Source organism: Electrophorus electricus, chromosome 6 (genome assembly GCF_041902795.1).
Source record: "Electrophorus electricus isolate QZ-2024a chromosome 6, ASM4190279v1, whole genome shotgun sequence".
Classification (NCBI taxonomy): domain Eukaryota; kingdom Metazoa; phylum Chordata; class Actinopteri; order Gymnotiformes; family Gymnotidae; genus Electrophorus; species Electrophorus electricus.
The window spans coordinates 26,456,758-26,464,035 of NC_137502.1; the positions used below are offsets into that span (position 1 = coordinate 26,456,758).

The window sequence follows — 7,278 nt, forward strand, 5'->3', positions numbered from 1 at the left end:
TTGTGGCTCCGCCTTCACGTAGCCCCGCCCTCCTGTGTCCCCGCCCATCAGTGTTTCCACACCCCTGTGTTTCCACCTTCGCGTGTCTCCGCCCTCCCGTGTCTCCGCCTTCCCGTGTCTCCACCTTCCCGTGTCTCCGCCTTCCCGTGTCTCCGCCTTCCCGTGTCTCCGCCTCTCCCCTGCCCTGCGGAGCCACATCAGCCCCCGGACCGTGCCCCAGCGGTGTATGAGTCACTCTGGCCTCTTCATTGTCAGAGTCTGAGCTGTCTCCTTCGCTTCAGTGATTCCAGACTGCAGACTCATTCACTTTGCTGTATTGCATCCTTTCCAGAGCACGTAGCTTCACCGTGTCAGGGTCGGCCGGTGAGAGTGCACTCCTATTCATCACGCGTGTTACCACACACCTTTTACATTAGTGTCAGTGTAGCTACAGAAAAGGTCAGTAGTTACTGAACAGTTCACTGTAGTTGCTGAATAATTCATAGTAGTTACTACATAAGTCACAGTAGGTATGGCATAATTTACAGCAGTTATTGCCTAATTCAGAATAAGTCATAGTAATTACTGCATTTAGTAATGCTGAATAAGTCATAGTAATTACTGCATTTCACAGTAATGTATAATTCGAAGTAGTTAATGAATAATATACTGTCAAAACAATAACTAAATAATAACATTTAACAGGTTAAATGATTAAAGGTGCTGTAATCATAATGTCAACAAAGAGACAAAGGACTGAGCAGCTCTTTGACACTTTGTTCCAGCTCTCTGATGCTTTGTTCCAGCTCTCTGACACTTTGTTCCAGCTCTCTGACACTTTGTTCCAGCTCTCTGACACTTTGTTCCAGCTCGAGGCTGTTCTCCGCCTGCACCGACCAGCTTTAGGGGACAGACCTGAGTCTGGACAGTGTGAAGATTTAGCTTTTTTTAATTTTATTTTGTTAATGTAATTTAATATATATTATATCATAAGCTTTGTTGCCAGTGTGTACCGTCAAAGTGAGGCCAGAGTGCTCGGGGCATTGATAAATCCTAACCCATACGTGCGTGTTGTTTTGGACTGATTTGGGGGATGTGTGCACAGTTCTCCTGACGCTCGTAGGTGTTTGTAATGCCAGCAGATCACAGGACCAGGGTGTTCAGAGACAGTCCTGCTTTCAGCTCCTGTTCACCTTCTAAAAGAGTCAGTGCGGTTGCTAACACATGTCTGTAAAATATTAGTACGTTTTGTCTGAATGTGGAGTATGGTTTGGGCATTTGTTGAATGCTGTGTTTGTTATTTACAGAATTCGTCTTGCAAAATTAGGTGTTTATTTATTCCATTACTGATTTTTAAAAAATATTCCCAAATTTAATTTCACTGATCTTTTCTTCTTCCTTTTTTTCCTGTGTGTCTTCACAACTAAGGTGAAACATCCTGTGGAGCTGATGGATGCTGATAACCTTGTCTTTCATAGATGGCTGGTGTAACGACTGAACACACACAAGGAAGAGGATCCAATTGCAAGAGGTTTTATTACTGAAATCAAACAAATCCGTGGGGGTCAGGCAGGTATTCGCGGTTCTGAGGTCGGTAACACAGGGCAGAGTTCAGGGGTGTCCAGGGGTCAGGCGGGAAACAGGCAGAAGTCAAAAGAAGAAACAGGCAGAAGTCAAAAACCAGGAAGACAAACGAGATTCTAGAAAGCTCGGTATGCACCGCGGAGCAGCGATACTTTACGACGTGAACGCAGGGGACGGAAGCTGATAAAGGGGCCAGTAATGAGGAGATTGAGGAGCAGGTATGTGCTAGAGCTCTGGAGAATCAGACTGGGGGTGTGTGTGAGTAGACGTGGCAGTGCGGGGCTGAGTGTGGTTCCTGGGGTTGATAACAGGTGGAGGTTGCTGTGAACTTGTGGAGGTAGGGGAGAGAGGGACTGGGCTCCTTCTCCCAGACTCCCTCCACCTCTCCCTGCTCAGGCTGGAGAATTTCTCTCTCTCTGTCCTCTGCGTAAGCCTGTGCGTGTGCACGTGCACGTGCGTGTGAGCGTCTGTGGGAGCAGTGCGTTTGATCAGCATGCACGCGCTGCTCTGAATTTGGCTTATCGTGAGCAGAAGTCCGTTTCGATGTAGCGCAGGGTGTGCGCGCACACGCCTTCTGAAGGCTGTACGTGAACATTATGTCCATGTCCTACCTGTTTGTTGTCCTCTGTTGTTGTCAGTTTGCAGGTTTTCTCTGTTTTCCTTCCTTTGGCACACAGGCACACACAGACACTCCCTCCTCACGCCCATCCAGCTACTATCTACTCGTATCCTCCCACTTGCTCATCTTCTCTCAGTTCTCTTGTCTCTGGGCCTCACTGAGCATGACTTCTTGTCATGCTTGGAGGAGTTCTCTCCAGCACAGTTTATCTTACTGAATGCTACCCTGCCAAGCAGGTTCAGCATAGCGTGTGTGTCCACATGAGTTTGTGGAGTGGGTGTGGGTGTTTGTGTGTGGGTGGGTGTGTATGCGTGTGTGCATGTGTGCGTGTGTGCGTGCATTGAAGCATGTGTGTGCACAAGCAGTTACAGACGTATTTGTCTGTGCAGGAGTTTAGGGGCAATAACACCAACTTGGATGGATTGTGGGGGGGGGGGGGGGGGGGCGTGAGATATCATGTCTGATAATCTTGGTTAATCATTGCTTGTGTGCCTGTGAACGCAGTGTGTGCTAACGAGAGCCGAGTCGATGCACTCAATCTGCCACTCAGTCTGAGCAGGACTCTACATTCTGCCCTGCCCGGCCCATGACTGCAGGCTTGCATGACAGCAGGCAGTTCAGTGTGGCTAGCTTATCACCTTGCAAGTGTGTGTGTGTGTGTGTGTGTGTGTGTGTGTGTGTGTGTGTGTGTGTGTGTGTCATATGCCAGCCTCTCCCACACATTGTGATATATTGCCTTCCTTTGTGCTGTGACGATAAAAGGCCAGGGTGGAGATACGGAGAAGTGTGATAAGACATCTCTTCTAAGCACGACATCCATCCCTCTCTGGGCTTCTGTCTCTCTCTCTCTCTCTCTCTCTCTCTCTCTCTCTCTCTCTCTCTCTCTCTGTCTTGCTATCTGTCCATCTCTCTGCTTCCTTCCATACTTCTCTGACTGTCTGGCTCTTTGTGTCCGGGTCTTCCCACATTCCTTTCCTCCTGCTGGGTTTGTGTTGATTTGCGGTTTCTTATATCTATAACGGTTCCAGGGGCTCCGGTCTGGCTGTGCTGACTCTAGCCCCCCCCTCCACTCCCTCCTGCCCTTGTCCTTATGAAGGGGGCTCGGGTTTCCAAGCAGATGACCACCCATCCTCTTACCAAGCAGGTGCAGATTGTCTCGGGCGCCACATTTCTTGCTACACCAGAGTGCAATGGGAGAGAGGCGTCGCAGGGCTGTTTAAGGGGTGACACCTCGAGTCTGAGATTACGTATTAAATATGCGACGCATAAAAGCTCCATGTGCAGATATGAAATGCATTCCTGACATATCACATAACAGATGGGTGCAGAGTTTAAGGTTTTTTTTTTTCCTTATTTTAAGTTGTGACACCGGTATAACTTGTATTAAAAAGCTAATAAAATAACTTGTATTAAAAAAACTTTGTGTGCAAAAGTCTGTGCAGATGTCATCTCAGGCTTAAATGCCATGACCTAGGACGCCAGGCATCTGGATACAACAGCATTGTTACATCATTGGGTTGGATAATTGTTTGATTACATAATAAAACTGTAATTTAGGAAAAAGCTATTTTTAGATGTTTTTTTTTGTAATTTGCAATTACAATTAATCATCATTAACAACACTTGAAGGTTGTTAACGAGGTTCTTCTACTTGACAGTATTATTTTGTGGATCTCTACATGTGTTAAACGAGCCTGTCGTGACAGTTCTTAAGTAGTGGTGTTTACATTAAACATGCAGCATCTCGTCCACTGAGGCGGGAGACGGGCGAGGTGAGAGACGCGTGAGGTGGGAGACGCGTGAGGAGAGAGACGCGTGAGGTGGGAGACGGGTGAGGTGGGAGACGCGTGAGGTGGGAGACGGGTGAGGTGAGAGACGCGTGAGGTGGGAGACGCGTGAGGAGAGAGACGCGTGAGGTGGGAGACGCGTGAGGTGGGAGGCGCGTGAGGTGGGAGAGGCGTGAGGTGGGAGACGGGTGAGGTGGGAGACGGGTGAGGTGGGAGGCGGGTGAGGTGAGAGACGCGTGAGGTGGGAGACGCGTGAGGTGGGAGACGCGTGAGGTGGGAGGCGCGTGAGGTGGGAGAGGCGTGAGGTGGGAGAGGCGTGAGGTGGGAGACGCGTGAGGTGGGAGGCGGGTGAGGTGGGAGAGGCGTGAGGTGAGAGAGGCGTGAGGTGGGAGAGGCGTGAGGTGGGAGAGGCGTGAGGTGAGAGAGGCGTGAGGTGGGAGAGGCGTGAGGTGAGAGAGGCGTGAGGTGGGAGAGGCGTGAGGTGGGAGAGGCGTGAGGTGGGAGACGGGTGAGGTGGGAGACGCGTGAGGTGGGAGAGGCGTGAGGTGAGAGAGGCGTGAGGTGGGAGAGGCGTGAGGTGGGAGAGGCGTGAGGTGAGAGAGGCGTGAGGTGGGAGAGGCGTGAGGTGGGAGAGGCGTGAGGTGGGAGAGGCGTGAGGTGGGAGACGGGTGAGGTGGGAGAGGCGTGAGGTGGGAGACGGGTGAGGTGGGAGACGCGTGAGGTGGGAGACGGGTGAGGTGGGAGACGCGTGAGGTGGGAGGCGCGTGAGGTGGGAGAGGCGTGAGGTGGGAGAGGCGTGAGGTGGGAGACGGGTGAGGTGGGAGACGCGTGAGGTGGGAGGCGGGTGAGGTGGGAGACGCGTGAGGTGGGAGACGCGTGAGGTGGGAGAGGCGTGAGGTGGGAGACGGGTGAGGTGGGAGGCGGGTGAGGTGGGAGACGCGTGAGGTGGGAGGCGCGTGAGGTGGGAGGCGCGTGAGGTGAGAGACGCGTGAGGTGGGAGGCGGGTGAGGTGGGAGACGCGTGAGGTGGGAGACGGGTGAGGTGGGAGACGCGTGAGGTGAGAGAGGCGTGAGGTGGGAGACGCGTGAGGTGAGAGACGCGTGAGGTGGGAGACGCGTGAGGTGGGAGACGGGTGAGGTGGGAGACGGGTGAGGTGGGAGACGGGTGCTTTAGACTCCACAGCTCGAAGCGGTGGGAGGGAATTTTATCCCTGAGACCTGAAAGTGTTTTATCATCTGAGACCTGAAAAGAAGTACTGCACTTAGTTTGCTTGTTGCTGAATGTGACATGTATGCAAAGCATGTCTGGAAGTGTGTGTGTGTGTGTGTGTGTGTGTGTGTGTGTGTGTGTGTGTGTGTGCATGATCGTATCTGCATTTCCCCTTCCCGGGGAGATACAGATCTTCTGACTGTTACTTATCCTGATTAGGAAAGCAGCACCCTGGTGCGATTCAGGTTGCCCAACTTTAAATTCTGACCTGCACTGTAACTGAGCCATTTTGAGAATCATATTTTTGCTTTTTCTCACGGAAATGCTGTCACCCAGGCAGTCTTGAGGACCAAAGACAGGTCAATGTAGATTTCACATGTTTTGGGGCCAACAATCTTGAGTGTAATGTTAGAATTATTAAGGGTGCTTTCAACAAAATGATTGAGAACACTAGCCTGACTGGGTTTCTGTTATCTGTAGGCTGGAACTGAGCTGTGTGTATGTGTGTGCGGGCATGCGTACGTGCATGTGTGTGTGAGCAAATGAGACACATATAGATAATCACAGGCTGGCATTGAGCCATGTCTATGTAAGCTGTGTGACAGTGACAAGAATTGTGCCTATATTTTTCAGACATAGTGAACTGCTACGGTTATGCAGGCTGAGGGCATGCCTGTGTGTGTGCATGTGTTTGCTCACGCATCCATATGTATTTGTGCACGTGTGCATCTGTGTGTGTGTGTGTGTGTGTGTGTGTGTTTACAAAAGTAGGATGCAGAGGGCAACAGCTGTGTTCATCACTAGATCAGACACAGTGAACTGCTATGGTTATGCAGGCTGAGGGCATGCCTGTGTGTGTGCATGTGTTTGCTCACGCGTCCATATGTATTTGTGCACGTGTGCATCTGTGTGTGTGTGTGTGTGTGTGTGTGTGTGTGTGTGTGTGTATGTATGTGTGCGAGAGTAGGATGCAGAGGGCAACAGCTGTGTTCATCACTAGATCAGCCACATGGTGAAGCTCTTACTGTTCCTGCTCACCATCGCTAAGATGCAGCGGTCCATCACTAGGGAGCTGTCACTCCTCAGAAACAACAACAGCACACAGGTACCCTTTTACTGTTTCAAATTTATGGATTCAAATGGATGCATGTGGAACACTCAGTTGCTTGTGTTCTGTTTGCTGTCTAACCCTAGTGCTGAGGTTTAGGTTCTAACCCAAATGAAAGTGAAACATGTTGCACCTGTTCAACACTCAGGCATCTAAACTAAAATATTGATCGTGAGGCTGCCTCTTACTGACTCAGCAGTGCACTCTCGCCCTCTGCTGGCTCATATGTGCATAACATGCAAACCTGCTGGCGACTCTGGCAGATCTGGCCGTCAGCAGCTTCTGGAGCTACGTAAAATTCCTTCTTGTAGGAGCAGACCTTGTACGGGGCCACCGCCGCCTGGGCCCCCACAGCTGAAGCCCCGGACCCGGGAGTGCCAGTGATCACTGTGGATAGCTCCGCTCCGAGAGGGGCGGGTCTACCTGTCCGATGTGGGTGTGTTCTTAGGTTTTATTGGTCCGAGCTCAAAGAGAAAGTTCTCCCCCTATTCTCATTTGTCTTTACAATTTGTGAAATTGATTGTTATTTTTTAAAAGTTTATATTCCCAGATATTCGAAACTCTTCTTGAAGTGATTGATAAAAGTATTTTGGGTGCTCTGTATCTTTTAACGCTAACAAAAAGAAAAAAGAAGGAGCAGTAGAGAGAAGTGTGTTTGATGTCTGTAGCAGCGTGATGACTCCAAAAGCACACAGGATACGTGTTGTACAAGCATTTTGTATTCCTTGTGATTGAGTCTAGCGCGACCTTTTGTGTATTTGGCCATTGTGTGTGTTCAGCTCAATTTAATACAAACTACTGTCAGATCTGTTTGTCTACAGTAGTGCACCCGTTCTACTCACCTGAATGGTCACAGACCTGTAGACTCTGACTCTTTTGATTCCAACTTAATTGTTGTTTTTACCTTACAGATTATAAAGCACAATTGTTTTCCTGTTGCAGTTGTCAGTTTTTTCCTCATTTATTTTAGAGGTTAAATGTAATCATTTGGG

The 7,278-nt window shown here is 50.0% G+C and overlaps 1 long non-coding RNA gene across 1 annotated transcript; it reads left to right on the plus strand.

The window, feature by feature from the left end:
* The first annotated feature begins 927 nt into the window (after positions 1 to 927).
* On the plus strand, positions 928 to 7,114 carry LOC145658588 (uncharacterized). The gene is made up of 4 exons (XR_014124196.1): positions 928 to 1,183; positions 1,408 to 1,781; positions 6,146 to 6,283; positions 6,598 to 7,114. It is a non-coding gene; the product is annotated as an uncharacterized LOC145658588 (long non-coding RNA).
* The last annotated feature ends 164 nt before the right edge of the window (positions 7,115 to 7,278 follow it).